The sequence below is a fragment of the Trichoplusia ni genome, chromosome 4 (genome assembly GCF_003590095.1).
Source record: "Trichoplusia ni isolate ovarian cell line Hi5 chromosome 4, tn1, whole genome shotgun sequence".
Lineage (NCBI taxonomy): Eukaryota > Metazoa > Arthropoda > Insecta > Lepidoptera > Noctuidae > Trichoplusia > Trichoplusia ni.
Window position 1 is genome coordinate 2172087 of NC_039481.1, and position 23304 is coordinate 2195390.

General features: G+C 34.8%; 1 pseudogene; it reads left to right on the forward strand.

Annotated features, from left to right (window-relative positions):
- The window catches only part of LOC113492999, a 27546-nt pseudogene extending 4445 nt beyond the window's left edge, over positions 1-23101 (forward strand).
- Positions 23102-23304: the final 203 nt, after the last annotated feature.

A 23304-nucleotide genomic window follows, 5' to 3' on the forward strand; every position in this document is an offset into this window, starting at 1 on the left:
GATAAAATCCGTAAAAGTAGTTTCATTTCAATGTCTAACATTCGCGTAAACCTAAGAAATTCACTATACCTATGAAACGAATCAATTATTAATTTTGCTTTAATACTTAACTGTGAATAATTTATTCACCTATCTTAAACAAATAATAATAAATACCTTTATCAATTTCCCACTTATTTCAAAATCAACCACATCTACCTAAAATCTAACCTTAAAATCAGATCAGACTAACCTGACTCGATATGAAACCAAAATTGATCTAGCATGGTTCACCTGACCGAGTGACCTAGATCCATAGCAACAAGCGTCAAAATATCCATGTGAAAGCTGTACCGAGACACCATGCACACAGACCACTAACCGGTGGGCAAATTTACGGTCTTCAATTTTGAGGACCAGGAAAACAAAGATGATTGAACTATCAGTTAAAATGCACTTCACGGTTTAAGTGCTACTGGAACTGTAGTGAGTGGAGATAACCTTACTTGTGATAACGAGTTGGGGTTCCCATGGGTTCCAAACCGCAGTATCCATAATAATACGCCCGTAATAATAGTGTAGGTTCAAAGCCATATCAAGCAAGAATATTGAGGACGACAAACAAGCATAAAAAAATATTATTTCGTACGAAATAGGTTCGCAAAGCTAATCGATCACCAAATCATATCCAATACATATCAAACAACAGTTTGTATGAGTTAGCATGTTTAGAGGCAATGTTCATGTTACAAGTTTTTCTCCAAAACTGCTCCGTGACCGAATAACAAGGAGTGTGGCGTGTTGAGCAGCCGCAATTTGTGAGAGTGGAGGGAACGCGTGAGCAATTATAGACATTATAATTTGTACGTTTAGTATCAGAATTGCGTGACGGGAAATGAGTAGAAGGATTTTTGAGGGGTTATAATTATATTCGTATTAGGAAGGATGTTGTTTATTGGGTGATATCAGTTGTATAAATGTAGCTTGTGTGATTATTACCCTTTCGAAACTGATCCACATGGAATATCTTGAGCCATAGTTTTAAAAAAGGATTTGAAAGTAGACGCTTATAACATTTTACGCATTTCGAGAGTGATAGCAAAATTATAATTATAACGATTTTTGTCTATCTATTACATATCAGAAAGGTTTTCACCAAAATCTAATTAAACCTATTTCTTTGTCAACAGTGCCAACATCAGACGTGCAAGGCGTGTTGGGGAAGAAGGCGTCCCTCCCGTGCGACATCCAGCCGCTGCACTCCGATGACGACGTCGTCATGGTGCTGTGGTTTAAGGAGTCAGATGGTGATCAGCCGCTGTACAGGTAACACGAAAGGAAATACTTTATTTAATACGAGAAAATATGGCCTACACTTTAGACTCGTTCACGAAAGATAACTAGAATAATAAGATGATTGCTGGTTGATATCAAAAGTGAATTCAGTTTTTGTATTTTGTGAAGTCACTTCAGCAATTATATTTACTTCCATAATCCTCCTTCCTTCATAATTTCTCAAAAAATTGTGATCCCAACGCAGCCAATATTCCAAATCGCCAACCCACAGTGAGACAACGGGAAAAGAACTGTGCCTAGCCGATTGACGTATATAGGCTGGTTTTATTATATTATAATAATTTTCCTATAGCTACGACATTAGAGGCCGATCCAGCAATCAACCGAAACTGTGGTCTTCCCCCACCGTGTTCGGGAACCGCGCATTTTTCCGCGGCAGCGCAACCCCCGCCGTCCTCATGGTGGACAACGTGATAGCCAGCGACGCTGGCGTCTACCGCTGCAGGGTCGACTTCAAGAACTCTCCTACGAGGAACCTTAAAGTTAATTTCACTGTCATCAGTAAGTCACCTCTACCATTGTTTTTTTTCTGATACATTTTAAGCAACATAAATTGTACTCAAACCTACAAAAGTACGGAAAATGTCTTTAACAATAAAAGTGATCTTCCAGGCTTCACAGGCCAAGTTTATTACATAATTGTTAGAATTTGAATTTAAATTATGGAGAACCATCCTAATTCTGTTGTCATGAACACATTCTTATATTGATAGCATGTGACTTTATCTTTTCTTTATCCTCGCAGTACCACCAAATCGTCCAACAATTTTCGACGCAAAAAGAAGAGATAGAACGAAACTAGTGGAGCCTTATAACGAAGGTTCCAACGTTCTCCTCATCTGTGAAGTGGAAGGAGGTAAGTCTTGAAGGCATTATCAACATTATCAAGCTGAAATATGATCACTTACACTATATACTTTTCAAAAGTCATGAAATTACTTGATTCAATTTAACCGAGATTACTTTCGAGTGGGTATTACCTTCATTTCTATCGATTTATGGAAAAAATCCTATATTTTGTATTAGATAAAACAATAATTGTACGATAAATAATTGGAATTAAACATTTCTTCCTTACAAGAAACATCCATATTTGGCAAATTACTAAGCTTTAAATAAATAACATAGAATTTTCTTCAGGATAACATTATAACGTAATAATATACAAGAAACATTACGTAAGCATTCAGCTTACTCAAAGGTAAATTATCTTAGCGACACACGTTTATTTAGATGGTAAATGTCTTTAAGAGAGGCTGTTTAATTTAAGTCCTACTAGAAGATGTCTGGCTTATACAAATACGGCTTACAGCCAGGTAGAATAAACCTTAGCTACAGAATCGTGAATCAAAATGAAACAAGACGTGAGCACTGATTAAGTAAGAGGTTTGCAAAGGATTAAATTGTGATATGCAGAAACGTTCCATATATGATATAAATATAAAGAACGTTATTGTTCCATTACTAGAGCAAAACCTAATTTCAAAGGAAGCACAATGCATGTTAGTAAACAATACTTTCATCATCTCTAAATAACTCAATTAAAACAAAAATCGACAACGTAAAAAATAAAAACATCCTAAAATGAAATAAAGACTTATCAAGGGTCATAAATAAATATCAACAAAAAACCATAATGATCCGAGTAATTGACAAAATAAAAGAAATGATAACAAATCTATGAAGCCACCCGACCAATTAAACCCAATAATTGTTGCCTTCGAGTGTTAAACAATAAAACATTCCGATCCCATAGAATTTGGGCCCGAGTGTAACAATGGCACCATAAATGATAAACAAACAGAATTCGTGGGCGTTAATGATGGGAAATAAATGGGAATGATCGTTATGGTCGATGGCGGTGTATCCTTTTTCAAATTATAATAATCCATATCACATACATGAGATAATCTGGTTATGGTTTTATGGACTCATATTGCCCTTTTCCTAAATAAAAGAGGAAGATAGGTGTAGATAGATATTCGTTTTAACTTCTAACTCTTTGTAATGTCGTTCCTGTGAGCTAAATTTGTGTGTATTATTAACATTTTTGACCCCTTTTACCTATCTTCAGATAACAAACCCGCCCACGCAGTGTGCGCATTCTGCAGTCTTATAAAATACTTGATCAATTCTCTTGGAGTTGGCCTTTAGAATCTGAAGCAGTAAAGGAAAATAGCTCTTTTATGAAATCTTTTCCTTTTTATTTCATGTATTTTATTGGAACAAAGTTAAGACAAGGTTATAAAAATGGCATTTTTTATTTTATTAAAAAAGCATGGATGCCTTATCAAATAAATGGGTAGTGGACCCTAAATTCATGTATCAATCCATAAAAATAGTAAAAAAAAGATATTATAAAATCTCAATATATGTATAATGTATATTTTTTTCACGCCACACCTACCATAATGGTTTTGAATGGTTTCAAAGTGTTGATCTTTGTTGAAACGATCAATATACATAATATTTAAAATATCGACAAATTATCCATCTTAATTCCAAAAGGAAAAATGTACCTATCACTTTTCGATGAAAGTCGTGTCCAAAAGAAAAATGAAGCAATTTAACCCCATTATCATTCGGGCGACAATTTGTCAATAAGAATAATGATAGCGACCACGGACTTCAGATAATTATCGACAAATGTTTCTAGTTTCAACACAATATCGATTATCGCGTGGGCTTTGATTTTTTTGTTAACAATTGATTTCTTTTTTTAAGGTTTTTGTATCGATATACACATCTAATACACCCACTAAATAAATTACGTGTAAATAAGGGATTATGTTTTAAACCATGAACCATTATGTTTTCTAGAAAGAGGTTAAAGGAAATTGAAATGTACATTCTGGTCTTGATCCACAAAAGTTATGAAAAAGAGTATTATAAATAGAAGAGCTATGATAATAAAAAAAACAAAACCCCCAGTATGGAATTTAGTCCTTGTATCGGGAGTTTCACAAACATTCAAGCCACATGCACAAAGACACCCAGACTCAGGACAAGCATTCGTGGATCACACAAATGCTTGTCCTACGTGGATCCACCCTCTGTGGACTTGCCGTGCAGTTGAACACGAGAATGAAATGAAAAAGAACAGCTCAATAGTAATAATAATGTTTACAAAAGCAGCCCAGTTCGTGTATCCAATGACTAGAACACGTTCATGATAAAAAAATAGATATTTATAAGATTTGAATAAATTTAAAATGCAATTTTTATTCAATACTATGATGCAATTCGTAGTTTTTTAGAAACACAGCTCTGTTGCGAGCGCGGTCCAAGCCTTGTAACAATGGTGAGATAGAGTATATTTCAGATTTCTCTTGTTTAATTTTTCTTCGTACTTATTATCTTAGTTGATGATAAAAAAAAATCGCGCCTAGGAGTATTTTTCGTCGGATACATGAACTGGGCTCCTTTTGTAAGACGACTAAAAAATCACCGTGTATAACCCACGTGTCGTCATAACGTCGCGTATAAAAGGTTTGGTGACCTCAACCTCAAAAGTCCAACCAATTTTTTGTTCTGCAGGAAGGCCAAGGCCACGCGTGACGTGGTACTTGGAGAACGTGGTGATCGACGACTCCTTCGAGCAAAGACCTGATGGCGTGACGGTGAACACGCTGACGTTTCCCAACGTTGGGCGACAACACCTGAACGCGAGGCTCGTCTGTCAAGCGTCCAATACCAACCTAGCACAGCCAGAAACTAAAGTGTTAATATTAGATATTAATTGTAAGTATATTCATTGAATTCACAGAAATATGAATGAGATAAACTTTAGTTATTTTTACATATTTCTAGTTTTAGTGCTCTTGTGTTTTTGTTTTATATCAGAAAATTATAGAATAGTTTTAATAACAGTTTCTAATATTTTTTCTAGGATGTTATAATTTCAAAAATACCTGAGGGTGGTTAAATATATATTAATAATTTAAGATCGCTTCGTTTTAAATGAAATAAATACGAAAGTCACTACAGCAGTACTGGTCTAAATAGATTTAAACAATGTAATATGTTATTAAAGCCACCACCTAGTACTTTGGTCGAAATTCTCTTGACGTTTTTAACACGCAAATTCACCATCCATTTATTACTGTACGTTCTGATTGTGAGTTTATAATAATACTCATGGAAGCCCACCTATTAAGTTACTAAAAAAGAAGTGACAAAATAATGTTCGTCGACTTAAACTTACGTTTTTCCGCAGTGAAACCAATAACAGTGAACATACTGACAAAAGAGAAGCAAGTATCAGCAGATAAGAGGTATGAAGTGGAATGCAAGACGACAGGGTCCAGACCAGAAGCCTACGTCACCTGGTGGAAGAACAATAGACAGCTCAAGAGGATGGCCAAGAATGTGAGTAAACTGATCAATCGCACCAAATTATGCAACAGACTGTTTTTTTTATTTCGTCACTTTCTAAAATATTCCACCAAAAACTATAACGTCGCTTAAAGAAAACGATTTGAGCACCAAACAGAATCTTCCGCAGCACACAATATCAAATGCAATTTAACGTAAAGCGCATCTTTTCCCAGTTTTCGGAGAACAACGAGACGTTGAGCGTGCTCAGCTTAGTGCCGAGCGTCGAGGACGACGGCAAATATTTGACGTGCCGCGCTGAAAACAAACATATACAAGACTCGGCTATCGAGGACAAATGGAGGCTCAACGTTCACTGTGAGTATTGATGACAATTTAAAGGGGACTGATGAAGAGACGGATGGATTCCGGAGTCCATTCGTTTGGAATTCTCTGGAAAAAAATTGGAGGCCTGTTATGATGTATCGAAGTTGCGAAAGTGATATGGGGTTACCGATTCTCTTTTGTTACAATTTGGTTCTTGGTATTCGTAAAGTCAAAGTAAATGGTATGTTTATTTAAACAGTATTTCGTATCATTTCCTCCCTTTTATACATTCAATTGTTATATGTTTTCTACTTTATTTTCTGAGAAAACTCTTGCTTTATTAACGTTGGAGTTTTGAGGTGTTTTCTCCGAAATCATGACAAACAAAGGGCTTTGTAGATCAACATGATGTAAAGTTCCCTGAAATCCCTAATTTGTTTTTGGGAATTTCAAAATTTCTCAGTTTTGTTTCAAATTACATTACGTCGTAATTCCAAAATAGGTCAGACCAGAAGTTGACATGTCAAAATGTTAGCTAGTCTATTAGACTAGTAATAACTCGTGACTAGTATAACTCTCACATGCCATTATTCAAATTCCAAGAATGGAAGACAGATTACAAATGAAACATAAAACAACAATGTATTTAAATTTGAAAGTACCAACAGTCCAAAATTACCAGAACAATTTTATCCATTACACATACATTGAAATGTAAACACAGTGGGTTAACAAGAACAAATGGTGTGGCAGTTCGCTGCAAGCATTAATCAGAATTGAAAGGGTTTTGATTAAAGAAACGATGACGGATACTGAGATATGGCGCCGTTATTTCTTACTTTACTTAATGTAAATTGATTTGTATATGTTATGTATATGGGAGGTATTTATTGTTTTTTGGTTGTAACTTTTTGTTTCTTTGTTGTCCAAGTTATTTCATTCGATTAAGTGATGTCTTCACAAATAATGTGTAAATAATCAACCTTGGAATTCAATTAACTTTTTCATATTTCAATTCAGTTTTTTTAATTAATTTATTTTATTTTGAAGAGTTCAAAGTTGATATTGAGTAATTAGTCATTACACCTACTCCTTAGTTCTAAACCCAATTTCTATTAATAATGATTCGGAAAAGTTTTGAGGAAATTTTCGTTCAGTTAGTGTGAAACATTACAAAACATTGTCATCAACAGAGAACATTCTACAAAAATAAACAACATTCACGAAGAACATTTAATCCTTAGTTCATTTTGCAGAAACAAAAGTTTTCGAAGTTCAACAAGTCGGACTGTCGCTGTAATGAAAAAACTAATTTAAAACTAAACGTCCAACACCCCGACACATGTCTTCAACAATTTAAACAAGTGTATTATATTATTTGACTCGAGTCATCTCCCTAATTCTGATATCAACTTGTGATTGGATAACTTTCGTTCTCAAAACTTCCAGAAGTTTCTCTGTTGAACCAGTGTGTTTCTTTTGCTTCAATTCTCCTTGAATAATATTGTCGTGGGTTTATTACAGTTTTAGTACAAGTTCCAAGATAGAATTGAAACAATTATAGTTTGCTTGAACAGATTTCATTGTTGTTATACTCGAATTTTTGTTCTTTCTGTGTTGACACTATATTTTTCTTAGGTTTTCACTTCAAAGAAAATATTATATTATTCTTGGTCTTTGTAAGGCTAATATTTCATGTGTTTTAAATCTACAACCGTCTATGATTTGACATAACACTTTTAGTTTGAATTATATTTGATGTTCGATTATAACCTTTTTTATGATGACGTAGGTAAAAGTCATAAAAATTGATAATAATAATTTGCAATTAAATAAAAACAATATAATAAACAACTCAAACCTAAGCTAAGCCCAGGACTCGCTGATTCAAGTGGACTTGAATCAGCGAGTCCTGGGCAAACACACCAGTCGCTTTACTAACCCATCTGCCAAAGTCACTTGTTCACACCAAGAGTTTGACACACCTCATTACAAATATCCACAGCGCATTTATAAGGGAAATGTATTAATAAACGTCGAAAATATTTGATCAAACCAGTATTCAACAACATTTACAAAGTGCACAAGAATTGAACAAATCCATTTGTTTCAGATGTTCCCATCGTAGACTTAAAGATGGGTTCCAATCTAAACCCGGATGAGATCAAGGAAGGTGACGACGTGTACTTCGAGTGTACTGTCAAAGCGAATCCCAAGACGCATCGGCTTGTCTGGTTCCATGATGTAAGTAACAAGGATGACAACGTGCACAGACAATCTGCACGATGGGAATTATATGAGTAGATGGTACTGGGTTGAATGCTAATATACAACACAGCTGAAGTTGCTTTGGGAATGTAATCCCCATGTTAAAGCGAAATATTTTTAATGAAAATTTTGAATTGACTAAGGCAGCATTAACATTTTCGTATTCGAGGAATAGACGAGGTGCTAATTAGTACTAATTAGTAGTATTTGAGTTTTTGGGATGGACAACTATTTCGCAGGCAAAAGGTCTATCAAAAGCTTGATTTTGTAATATATAATCCTGTGTCCTTTAACGGTATAAATATCTGTTTCGCATGAATACAGAATCAGTACAAATTTAATTCTGAAAGAGTTAAATTAATAATTCCGTTCATATTATCAGCGATTCACTTTGTCGAATTAATTTGGAATATCAACGTTTTAAATTCGACGATCAATAGAACATGACGGTTTTACAACAAAACAATACCATAATAGCCTTTTTGAGTTCATACATATTTTAAGCTTCTAGGAAACCTCTTTGCAACAACTATTGTTGAAATACATTTAATTATTTAATTGAAAGGGAAATGCACTCGTCTATTCGCAATTGTCTTTGTTATGTCCGGGGCATCGCTTGGCTATTTTGCTAACAAAGTAAATTCTTGTGAAAATTGAATTAATTAACTGAAAATGTGTGGTTTCCTGAAAACTTATGCTCAAGAGAACGAACTAATGTTAATGGAGTCTTTGATATTGCCTTATCATTATTATGGAAATAGTGAACGTAAATGAAAAAATAATGTTCTAGATAGTTCATAAGAAATTGATTCTGATTTTTTAGTGCTGTGTCTACTCTGATAATGTATTTTAGTGCCTTAATTGTTAATTTTACACATACATACTTGTAACTATTTCTTACTTCCAATAAACTCAAACTATCACTCATTCATTAAACTTCAAAAAACTCGAAATATACCTGTTTACCATTAGCCTTGAGCGCTAAGTGTAAACATATTTAGAACAATTTTTCACTCAAATTCCATGTTAACATTTGTTTCTTTCTTGTCCAGAACTCTGAAATCTATCACAACGAAGGGGCAGGCATTATCCTGAGCGCTCAAAGCCTGGTGCTGCAGAGCGTCACACGAGCAGCTGCTGGAGACTACACCTGCATGGCGGCCAATAGCGAGGGGAAGGGGACCAGCAACCCTGTCACGCTCCTGGTTAGATGTAAGTATTGAAAAATAGACGGAAATTATCACAAGCAATAAAAATTACAGACCTTTGTGTAACCTTTATTGTATTCTACTGCTAGGAATAGATATCTCCTATTGGGATGCAGGCTTTAAATAGGTTTTCTCAACGTGGCAATGTGGTCTCATTTTGGCAACATTCAGGTTTTTACATTCGGGTTTTTTAAATTATAATCCAATTATGGTATTTGTATTCATCTAAGTTTATGAAAGGTACTTGCATAACTACACTTTTTAAAACCGTCACTATCGCTACGTATTAAATGTAGGTACATTTAATACAACATATAATAGGCAGGTACATATAATAACATGTTAGTGTACTCTCTACCGAAAAATGTATTACCAACCTAAAAATTCCATTTTCCATAAAACAAATTTGTTCATAAAATTTACCTTCCCACACACTACATATTCAATGTAAACGCCAACAATAATCCAACGAGGCAAACACCAAATATTCTAAGCTGGTACATAATTCCGGCAATACCAACATGCCTTGAGTCCTATCTCAGCAACTAGCATTTTGTAGGAAGCGAGTGTCACTTGAGATTTGGTATAGGGTTGGCAACTACTTATATAAGACATTTAAACACTACTTTACGAGAATTAACCGTGGAGGTTCCTTACTTTTGCTCGAAATAAGTTTTGCACTGTCAACTCACAATGTCTTTATAATAACTATCGTGAGACTGATTCATTATTAAATCATGTAACGGTTTATTCACGCGTATTTATCGGGGTAGCCCGAATGTCATTACTGAATAATTGGTTTAGAAATAAATACAGGCAAAAGAAAAACCCAAATAAAGTTGGAACGACATGGATGCTGATATTTGTACGTAAAGTAGTGTAAAATCATGTTTTTGAAAGCTAGTAATTATAATCATTTTCATTCCCCGGACTTTTTGGCTTGGCTTGTATTTTCAAAAGTAACAAAGTCGAAAATAAAATTTACCAAAACATATCCCTTGCAAACAAATCAAATAACCTCGACCCACACAAGTTATTCAAAATAATTGGACATTCCCCAAAACTTAACAATCAAATTGAACGTGTTTATCAACCCTAATTCCTGAGTACATTCCATATTCGTTTGCGGTTAACAAAATTTTAGAGTCGGTTAGATTGCTTGGGGACCTGGATCGGGTTCTGCGTTGTATAATGCTTCAGGGAAAGATATTACGAGGACGTTTTGACGAATAATGGCTACAGAATTGGTAACGAAGTAATAAGTGTTTTGTTGGACTGTTCAAACAATGTTGGAAGTTCCGATTTAATACAATGTTTCTGAACAATCAGCTCTTGAGAACGGTTTTGAAAGGCTATTGGATAATGACTCGTTTAATTTACGTAATAAAATGTTAGGCTTTATTTATAGGTACATAGTCTTTTATTATTATAAAAGATTTTGTCTACAAAGCCGAAATTGCTATACACTTCTTTGCAAATACAAATGAGAACACGTGTCAATTTAATGAAACCATATATCTTAAGTATAATTACTGAAACCGTGAGTATAGTAAATGCAAAGAAAATCATTAAAAAGGCTGTCCAATATTCAATTTCCTTTTTAAGTAATCATGCACGTAATAAACTATTTCCCCTGCAAAGAGGCCAGCAATTAAGTGCAATTTACAGGGAACTAAAAAGCCCGAAAATATTATCATTTAAACGCTACAAAATTATATTAAAATTTGTTGTCCGTTGCAAAACAAAGGGGCTTAAAATTCCCCGGAGGCCCCGTAAAACCGTCCCTGTTTCCGTCAACCGCGGAAGTGATATAAAAACCTGAGAAAATGCAATTTACTTGCAAAATGGATGAGGGGTTGCACGTTGGACCCCGAAATTGTCCTTCTATATAAATAGGAGCCTGTTTAATAGCCTTTGGATGGGGGAAACTTGTTTGAGGACGAAAATAAGCCGCAAAGAATGTTATTAAAATATTCTAATACAGAGGAAATTGTGGTTCTGCACATTGTTCGGTTTTATTCACGTGTTACAGCTGAGTGGGGTAATGGAGATTTATTGTTTCGGCGTGTACGTTTTTATGACTTTCGGTTGCTTTGCATTCATAGTAATTAAAAACGCTCGCTAATCTTATAGTGTAGCGTGAGTTATGTCAAGACAAAAAATGATTTCTTAAGGGGTTAATTTATGCGAAAATAATTGTTAAAAACATTAAAGTATTAAACTAAAAATACCTCATAATAACTTAAATATTTTCGGAAAGCTCCCACGGTAGAAACTCAATAATAACCTTAGCTGAACTACGGCGATTACGTCACAGGTCGGACTTTATCATTAAAAGTAGTATCCAAGTTTTCAGTTCTGCAGTTTTATAACGATCGCAAAGTTCTTGCAGCCTCGTTATATCTTATACTGAACGTAATACATCGTTGAAACTTTCCTTATTGTTTATAGAAATTTATGGCAGAAATAATTATGGAATGAGTTAGTTTTATATATTTAAATGCACATTCGGAGTAAGAAAAGTGATAAGAGTTTTACTGCATCTTTAAATTAGAGGATAATATTAACTTGCGGGATTAATCATCCTCATTAAATGCCATAGCTCAAAGGTATGTCTTCTTTACTAGATGCCCCAGTCTGCGCGGAACGAAGAGATGGCGAGCTCTTTGGGGCGTTAAAACAAGAGACAGTCTCCCTGCATTGTTCTGTAGACGCGAACCCTGCTCTTGTGTCTTCCACTGGACCTTCAACAATTCTGGAGAACAGACGGAATTACCACCCAAGTAAGTAAAGGTTGAAACCCTCATCATTTTTGCCTTATTGACGTGGAAACTGGGTGACCAATTTAAAGCGACTTCAGTCAAATTAACTTTAAATTGTCATTGTGGATTGAGTTCATAGTGTTTTTTTTTTCAAAATTGTTATTTTTCACTTCACACGCACAAAACCTTTTGTCAGGGCATAATTACATAATTTTCGCTAGCACATTAGTGAAGCTTCAAAATAAACACGGAATTTAAGAGTCATGTTGAACGCACAGAATTAGTTTTAATTACATGTTTGTATGTGTATTTTACCTACTAGTTATTTCGGAGTAAACATTAAATTAGATAACAAATACAAAACAATGTGCTTTTACACGGCCAAACTGAAATTCAAAAGCGGCGAACAAAATTATACTGAAACAATATTTAATTTCAGGACTTGTATTATGTTAAACCTTTTCTATAAATAGAACTGATAAACTTTAAATAAGCAATTTGTAAACTTTAGATTTACCCTTTGTTATCATTATACAGAAAATTTTAACAGAACTGTGTTAAAGTATGGCAATGGTCGTATTACGAAATGAAAGTAGTTTATATATTCCGAAAATAAATCCTCATCCAAACTGGTATCTGTTAAAAGTTATTTTGCTTTGCATCCTACTTCTTCATGAGACAACGATCAGTACCTATACCTACACTGGCTTCTCAAAGCCAAACTCTACCTATCGTGAAAAAAGCAAGATGGCACAACCTGCTGTAAAATTAAAACTCAATTTTGAATATTTTTTTACACTTGTTCCATTTTTGTTCCTCACTCACATTGTACCATTTTTTCTAAATCCATTATTTGTGTTAAGGTTGTACAGCAGCCATGGCCACACTTCTACCCTCAACTACACACCGACGACTGACATGGAGTACGGGACCCTGGCCTGCTATGGAGAAAATGCTGTTGGACAGCAGAAAGTCCCATGCCTGTTCCAGTTGGTAGCTGCTGGTGAGTTTGTCTGTTATGTAATATTTTCTTACTAGATTAGCTTCACAATAAGTAAATGGAAATTTAGTAGATACAGTCCCAATCATGGACATTTTTGTTTTACATTCAAAACTATCATGGTCGTATCTCTTTCAAGATCTATTGACTGTTGATTATTTCAAAAATAAAATATGATCCATGTCCTCTTTTGATGAAAATATTGTTTTGTTAAAAACCATAAAAATATAATTTATATCCAATTAATCAATGTACAGGTCGTCCATTCCACCTGCAAAACTGCTCAGTAGCCAATCAGAGCATGGACTCCCTGAACGTCGAGTGCGTTGAGAACTTCGATGGTGGCCTGCCCCAGACCTTCCTCATGGAACTACTGGAACTGCCTTCTCTTATTGTAAGTATTGCTAAAACAACCATAAAATTGATTCTCGACTGAGTGTTTTTATGAGTCCGTTTTTTTCCGTTTGTGAATTTAGAAAACTTTTTTCGTCCAATTGGTATAACGCTTATTTTCCGCAAACAGAATTTACGCAATTATTTATCTCTGTTAGCTAACACAATTCTTGTTATGATAGTTATCAAGTACTGTCTAGTTCTGATCCTAGTCTAGCCTCCATGCATTTTGAAATATAACAATACTTTGCTCTCTAGGTACGATACAACGTTTCTACAAACCGGACCCCCCCTTACTTCGAGATCCGAGGCCTACCACCAGGCGTTACCTACAGAATCGACCTGTATGCTGTCAACGCTAAAGGTCGGAGTGACGTGTCCACGATCGAAACCGTCACTTTGAGAGGACAAGCCAAGTTTACTGGTGAGTACGATTTAGTTGTCGAATTTAAGGCTACTGATGATACATCTTAAACAGAAATAATTAGATGGGTACAAGAAGGTGCGGGGAGAATTCTGTCAATAACTTTTATTTCCTCTTGATTTTAAAAATTACGTATTTGTACGGAAACCGGCAACCCGTCAGAAGTCCTATTCTCACTTGACCGTTTTTTATAAAACAATCCCTTCGATAAATTTTACTATTTCATCCAAGTTTGATCGATAAATATTTGGTCACCGCTTTAAAGTCTAACGAAATATGTTCAAATTGACCTAGTTTAGCGAAAGTGGCAAATTCAGGCTAACTAAAACTTTTATGAAAATATGCTAGTTCGATATTAGTTTTAAAACATAAGTTAAATTATATGTTCGAATTTAAGTCACGAGGTATTTCAATCGAGTCGACAAAACTGTCGCGAGAATCCATTTTATATTGGTATACAAAAGTAGTCCCTATGCAGTGGCAAGTTCATTAGAAAAGGGCAAAATATCCTATGAAAGGAAAACGTCAGCACAAAAAAACACAAAGCGTGTATTATTGGGAGAAAACCTTCGTAATTCCAGATGCCTTCGACGTAACAAGCACTCAGTGACAGTTCATTGATACTCCATCCCACAGCGCGAACCCCTTTTATATTCCACCCCGGAACACAATACCCACTCGTCTCGCTATTCCTACGTTTAGAATCACTTGCTATCGCCATTAAGTGCTTCTTCCAAATAAGCAGTTCTCACGCTCGGAAATAACGCCCACATTGCTACTTGACAAGCTACAGATAATACAGAAAATGAACTCGAAATAATAAACTAGTTTAATAAAGACCGTGTCCCATAATTTTGCATTTATATTTATTTCTTCTTTAACTTGGCAATAAGCGTCACTTAAAAACAGTTGTTTTCTTATATGAGCAATTGTTTTCAATATGAATTGCAAGGTGACTTTAAAAGAAGTCTTTAACAAAGGCTTTATTAAATTAACAGTAACTATCGCTTTGTATACCTTGTCAGTTTTACGAAGATCATTCTTGGTTTTTGCTCTGTCTGGTCTTGTCAAATGACCTTACCCAAATGATCCGATAACAATACCGAGTGGGAATTCTGTACTTTTCTTTACAGTAAAAGAACTCTGTAGTCCGAAATTGTTTACTTATTTGTGATCCAATTTGAACTCCTACGTCATTAAAATACGTTTCTTTGTTGTGAGTTCACGCCTTTTACGACCTGCAAACAGTGATGATTAGTTTTTGGAGATGAAGTTTAGCGAGCAAATGTAACTGATCTAATTTCTCTATATTAAGCTTGTAAGATTTGGTTATGATTTTTTTCAATTATGAGTTTCATTTATTTTATCATTTAGCCATTTATTTATAGTTTGATGTTTCTTAATGCATGACCTCTACCAATCAAAAAGTGATTTATTGCCCAAACACATTTCACAATACACAGATTATATATTACATGTCAGAATACCATTAAAGGCAACAAAACCAAACACAAAATTTAAGTACTATAGTATAGAACATAAAACAACAAAAACCTACTAAAATGAAGTCACAAACCACGAAACAGATTTAACAAGACATTATCAAGCATTAAATTACGCTAACTTCGTCAAACCAAAGCTCAATGGTCTACAATTGAGTGGTAAGGACTGTAATAAAAGTCCAGAAGCCAGGCTTTATGCCTTAGTTCCGGGATCCCGCAAACTTAAACATGGTTCTATAACCAATGTGGTCACGCTAGAGACTGTTACATGTAAAACGAGTCCATAAAAATTGCCGTTGTTCATTCTAGGTAAAAGCAATTATGTTTTTCGTTTACGCAATTGTGGTCGAGTGTTTAGATGGCTATGAGTAGTTTTTAGTTTAAGCCATTGTGGTTGGAGGTGGTTAGTAGACAATGGTTTAATGTGGAAAGAGTTTTCTGAGCAGTATATAAGATTACAATCTATTTCAACAACGCTTTAGTGAACTTACGAGGTAATTTTGCCTAAAACAGCCAAAAGCCCGTTATTACCACTACTACACAACAAAGCAGAGAAAAACAAGAAAAAAATGACGAAAAAAAAAGCTTCGGCAATTGCCAAACATATGACAAAAATTCACAAACCAGTACAAAAACCGATCACAACTGTATCATATTACCTTGCAGTAAAATGTTAAAAGGTCGAAGCCTGAAAAGAACCACAGATAAACCACCAAAAAGCTTACCTATACGAGTACACGGTTAATAATCATTAGTTGGATATCCCTACGAGTAAAAACAACCGCAAATAACCCCCTGTGTGCATAACCAGTTCAATAAACCACTTAATTCGAATGGAACTGGCTTACATTACCAGTTTTCCATAATTTAAATTAGCCTTTACTTTAAAAGTTACAACTGCAATAACTTCGAGAGAAAGAATGAATTTTCTTTTAGTTTTGTTCATTTTTCTCAAGTTCCTCCGTTATGAATAGTTAGTTGTTTTATTTATTTTATGTCTTTGTAAGATTTGTCATTCATTTGCTTGAGTGTCTTTTGTTTTTATTTTTGCCAACAAAGTTGTGAGTGAAAAGTTGCGATATTGTGAAGATGTTGTTTGTTGTAACTGATGTTCGCGTTGTGATGGTGTTATTGAGTATAGTACGGACCCATTGAATAAAAAGGGGAGAAACTAAAACAGAAAATAAATTAAACGGCCAACTATTTAATTGTACTTACAGTAACAAAATATTTTCATGTGACCCGTGACCTGTGCATTTACTTTCCAAGTGAGAAAAACCTTTTAGCCTTTTAATCTTTTATTAGGCTTTATTATTAATAAATGAAGAAAATTAGATTCATACTGAACCAAATCGATTTGCCACACACAGTATTAAAAATCTAGTCACTATTCAAATTACACATCCAATTACACAAAATACAATAAACATTCAATATTTCACGATAATGCTCTCTAATATCCCTTAATTATTATCTAAAGATATAGATGCTATAATTAAAGGCACGACTCGGCAATTAAAAAGGTAAAACGTGTAAAAATGAGCGATTATTGTAATAAACCTGTATTTAAAACTATTTGTTGTATGTAATTTATAGTTGGTTTAGCGCCTGCCCTCCAGGGATTTGCATATCGCGACATAGCACTCACGTTTCTATTAACCTTTAATATAGCGTGTTTGTTTCGACCGTGTATTTGTCACATTTCAGGGTTTTTTATAATCAAACGTTTGCTTGTTATGATTTCTTGTGCTTTATTATACTAGTTGAGCTCTGGTTAAAATAGCGTTTGCTCCTTCTTGTAAATTACTAAACGGAAGGTCAAGATCGAGTCAGATTCGTGACGTTAAAGGTTCCTTACAAATAGGACGAAGAAAAACGAGTTTCCTAACAACATTTATGATCGGATCAAACTTTTTGCAACAGAAACACGTAATCTCTGAAAATTTCAACTGTTTATCTAACACGGTTCATGAGACAGACAGCGGATGTTCCGTTTTTAGCCTCTGTTATTGTTGTAATTTGCATTCAGTTTTTCCCCTTCTCCAGGTTTTACGTGTATTAGAACCAAAAGGTATTAAAATGGTAAGTGTTAATGTTACTTAGACCTCAAAAACATGTTTTACATGATGCTTTAGAAAAATAGATTCAACGAACCTCAAAAGTCACATACAATACTTATTATTATGCTCTACATATTTCTGAAAAAAAAAACTGAAATATTTACCAGGTCTACCTCATAACGTATCAACTTCTAACCAAATTAACTTTTTCTCAAAACTTTGATCTACTATATTTGTTACCAGGTGAAGGTTCAGCTCTTGGCATGTCGCCTGTGCTGGCATCCATAGCAGCGATGTCAGCACTCTTAGCGACCGCAGTATGCGGTGTTCTAGCAGTCTTGTACCGGAGACACGCCGCGAGGCATCGGCATTTGCCAGCCAAACATGCGCCTTTGAGGTAAGTTTATTATTAGGACATTTTATATAAACGATAGTATAATGAGAGCTATACTTGAACTTTAAGCTTAAAATTATCGGGCCCTGTTATATATAATATATCTGATAATATATTTTGTGTGTGGATAGAAGATACTACCTTTATTTGACTTTTTTCTGGTGACTACCTCTTAAAATAGAACAATTACAGAAAAGCGTGTATATTCTTGGTTCTTTAACTTCAACTATTAGACTTTGGGTAATAGGCCCTTTACACGCTTTATACGAGCTAATACATCTGATTTGAAGACAAAATGCATATCGCGTAGTTTACTTATTTGCTTCCACACCACCAAAAATTACGCTTAGATCTCAAAGTTCGCAATTGCACAAAAGAAAAGCCAAGTTGAGGAAATAAAGTATGTCACTATTAACATTTGTCGCGAAGCCTTCGCAATTAACGATGAAAGCATCAAGTACTGAAGTAGCTCTACAATCGTCTGCCATCCCCTAAGGGGTAAAAGCGTGATATTACAAGTTTAAATGAACAAATATCACGCGACATGCCATGCATGCTGGTTCATGAGAGTTCAAATCGTTGTTTATGTCAAGTAAAACATATATTTCAAGACGCTCAATTAATCACGCCACTTTTACATTTGTGGTTTGTAGTGAAAAGTGAAAAAGTTGTAGTGCTTTAAGAGTAAATGAATAACTCGAATTTCATGAGCTAAGCTGTTATTTTTGCATTTCGTTCGTATTCAAATATCAAGTCACAGAAATAAAAAGATTTTTTTTTCCTAAACTTCTGATTCAAAAGCCAATCTACCAAATATTCAGAGCATTCGGTAATGTTCATGTGAATGCTTAAATGGCCACCCACCTTATTATCAGCCATGTCTGATTACCGTTAATTAACCACAGTCACTGACGAAGATTGATCTGCTCGGACAGGTATGACATAGATGCGTGTACAATCTCCGGGGTTTATAACAATGTTAATGCATGTTACAATTATTAAAAAAATATAAGAATTAACTCTCTAAGGGGATTCTCTCAATAAAGTACTTATAAAAGTCTGCTGCAAATATAAATTAACGTCGTGGTTACGACATTATTTGATTTGCTTATAGCGATAAGTCTGCCTATTGCAATAAAGAATATTCTATTCTTTTCTATGATTTGTCATTTTGATTGTAGAAAATTAATTTCGTAACTTTTGCCCTGATAGTGAAGCGATGTACGTGGAGCGTGCTCCCCAGTGTCCTACCCCGGTGAAGCAGGAGTCTGAGTCCCGAGCCAGCAGCACCGAGCCCCGGGGGGAGAGGGGGGAGCGGACCGCGAGAGGGGCCCTCCTGCACACAGCAGACCCCAGAGACGCAGACGATGCTGATCCCGATATCATACCCAGTTTGTATGGTGAGTAGGAACTTGATACTACTTTCAGAACCCAGTTTGTAAGAGTAACAAGTTGATATTACTTATGGAGGGTGTGTGAGAAGAAGAAGGAATCTGTTCCCAGTTCAAACTCAAGAAGAGTTGTACTAAGGGCTAGGCAACTAAACTGGTATTAATCTATGCCAATCTCATAGATGTCTACGTAAAAGTTTTATCTTAAAAAATGTTGTACAAAGTTCTCAACCTTTTTCTAAAATTTCACTCAGTCATTGATTGAGTTCATAAGCAATTACATTGTTAAGATAAGTGTGCCTACGAGTTTCATTAATAAGTAAGAAATCATTTTATCTAAACGACCACTCAACCACTAGCATTGTAAAGGTTCATGTCATTCATGAATGGAATCTGATTGATTAAGCTTGAAACTAAAGCTAAATAATACATAATTAATAGACTATAACGTACATTAGAGTACGGTCAAAGAGACACATGTTGCACTGAAGACAGCAGACGCGTCAATGGACAAATCAATTATTGACAAGCTCATTCACACATAACCGCATGCTCAAATGAGTTAATCTACGTGCGCCTTGTGTGTCTAAATGCTGTTATGTTATTTATTAAACCATTTGTATTGAATCTTTGTTTTGATTGAAACCTGAAGTATACATTTTTTGACAGATTTGATTATACATACCACTCGTTTCTTTGTTAAGATTTTCTCATTGTACCATGTTGAAAGTTACGGTAAGACTCTACCAATAAAAATGCGAGCATCATGACATTAAATTTGGCCTTACCGTTCACCATTATGACTTTTGCTGTACTCGGCTCATCTCTCTTATCTACACCAAGTCAATGATCATCATACGTGGACTGCTCGAGGTTATCAACTACTTTCTCACAACCCGTGCGCTTTTTTCTTTGCTTCAATAGCAAACAAGCAGTCCGTATAAGCCTAAAACACAATTAAACTGAAAACATCTCGTTTTTTCCTATAGAACGGAGGCCAGTATCAAACGGCTACATGAGCCTCCAGCGGCCGCCGTCGTCCGGTAAGATAACGAAGCTGAGCGGTGAAGACGTCCGCTCCGAGCCGGACGGGGGCGCCTACTACACTGATTATAGGAAAAAGGATTATAGGATACCATTAACTAGTGTAAGTTCTCACTGTTGTTTACTTCAGGATTCTTTAAATAATTAAACTAGATATTTTTTTTACTTTTAGATTAGTTTTTTAGTTAATATTTGGATGCAGTTTTAAATTCTACTTAACATTTTTATGCATTTTGTACACGGTGATATATACCGTTAACTTAAACTTTACCCAATAGAGTCGAAGCAGTCGCCGTTACCGAAATCGGTGTGGAGGATTATTATTATTAAACTTTGTAACATTAAAATCAAACTCTCCTTATAACCCAATTCAATTTGGGTAGTATCATTCAACGCAAGATCCTTTTCGTCTCTCAAAACTACCATTAAAAAGTACATTCACATACTAACAATACCCTCGTATTCCAGTCGTACCATAGTTTAGGACGCGTCAATAAGGGCGTGAACGCGTGCAGCCCCAGTTCCGTCACCGGAGTGACGTCATCGCTGACCGCGCACCGGCTGCGGCCCGAGGTCGTCACGACGTCGCATCGGGTGCAGGAGAGCTGTATATAAGACACGTCAGGTCCCTGTAAATAGATATTACACTGTTGAACTATATTGAACACTAAAATAGAATAAAAATAAAGCTCAATTTTAATAATTCCGGGATCCATTCATGAAATCTAGTTTTCTCGCAATGTTGTCCCTTTATCGTTTATCTTACCCGGTTCAAGAAACAACATGAAAAACCTAGTTTATACATTTTACGGTATAATATATAGTCATATGACTTGTCGGAACGGAATGTCATTGTCATACAAGGGTAAGATTCAGTTAGCTTAGCGCTGATGGAATTTGGCTTGCAAAAATTATAATTGTCACACAATTAGATATGTATCAATGTGCTAAGTTATTCAAGAAGAATGAACTCGTTATCGAACACAAAACATACTAAAATTAAAGATTTATAAGTTTGAATAGCTACAAGTGTCAATATAGTTCAATGATTAAAACTAAGTATTGACTGTGTTCCTTTATAGTCTATAAAAACGAGATTTTTGTAAAAGTTTTACGAATTAACTGTATGTTTGTATGTGATACGCTTGGTACGACGTTGGTCGGTTAATGTAAATATTAGATAGTTAACGATTGTAAATTACGTCCCGTTTCGTGTTTAGTTGGGATCGAGATAGAGTTTTCTACCACACAACTTTTGTACTATAATGTTTCGGTAATTGAATAGGAAAAGTGATCCCAAAAATGTATGACATTTTCTTCATTAATTGGAGTGTACAGTGTAAGTTTTAGCCATTTGTAAAGTCTAATAGTGTTTAAGTAAACTGTCTCAATGAGTGAATCCCTGTAAAAAAACTGATTTCAAGTGAGTTTGAGAAGAAATTGCTTGAACACAAGTATCTAATTACCAAAAAGACTTAAGAATATTTAGAGGTCTTAAATTAGGGGACTATTTTGATGTATAAGCGAAGAACTGCATCCAGTGTAGTGCGCAATCTTACTACAAAATGGTTCCCGCAGTTTAGGAGTACATGATACAAAAAGAAGAGTTTATACCTCCCCCAATTTTATGCATTAATTGAACATCAAAATCTAACCGAAGATCAAAATTATATTGGAATTAAAACTTCAACTGATTTTTGATTTTTTTTTTGGTACATAATACCTTACAAGGTACTAAAACTGTTCTAAAAACACATTCACAAGTTAATAAACCACTGTTTGCCTTTTAACAAAAATTATCTGTTTCCAAAAACTGACCTGGAAAGGTAACACAGAACTGTCGGTTTTCCCTCAAATTGTAACACTTGAATTTTACACAAACATTTGGTAACAGTTTGCCCAATGTTTGTGGACATGCCCGACGATTGGTACTTGTGAAGAAAGTGGTTAGTTTTGTCGATCAATTGAAAAGTGAGGCGGTAGGGCTATGAAGTACGTGGCTTGTAATACTTTTTGAACAATAATTTTAAGCATTCGAACAATTTGATGACAATAATGATAAGAGATTTAAATCGTTCTTATTTGCAACATAGTTCGTAAGTAATCCTTGCTTTTTATTTCGACAAGTTTTCAAGCTGAACAAGTTTTTTTTATTTCGAAAAATATAGTCACTAATTACTCTGATGTTAAAATATCTAATTCAAAGCATAACAAATCGGACACGTACTGTAAAAAATCCAACAAATCGTATGCTTCTTTCGTCAGCGAGTCATATTAGGGCCACTTTTTAAAAGTCAGCGTAAAAATGCTAATAATTTTCTGTATTACTTAAATGAAATAACAATTCTACTTACCTAGGTTCGCCACGTGCAAAGTGAACGTAAAGTCACAGCCGCCGGTTCACTAGCCACACCCTAAGGGCCACACGCGAGGTGTCGTTAAGTTGAACGACAACATTTAACCACAGTTAACGCACCGATAGTTATTTAACGTTGTAAAATCGTTGTAAATCGTTCACAACCTAATAATGTTAGTCGAATGATGTGTCCACAACGCGCACTTGACAACTTAACATGTCCGCCATCGATATTGACAGTCATTTGAATATAGAATGTTTCTTCTTTTCAAATCGTTAATGGCTTGTTTAAAACTTTGAAGATCTAATTTGGTGGAAAATTTAGAAAGCCTAATTCGAATTTTAAAAATTATTGCCTTTATATTCTTTTGTTTTTAAAACAATTTATTGTTTTTTTTTAATTAATTTGATTTCTTGAACAAACGCTTTCTTGCATAATAATATGTATCTGTATAAGTAATAGAGAACAAAATTTAATTAAAGTAGCAAACATATTTGTATAAGAGAACACTCAAACTTAATGGGT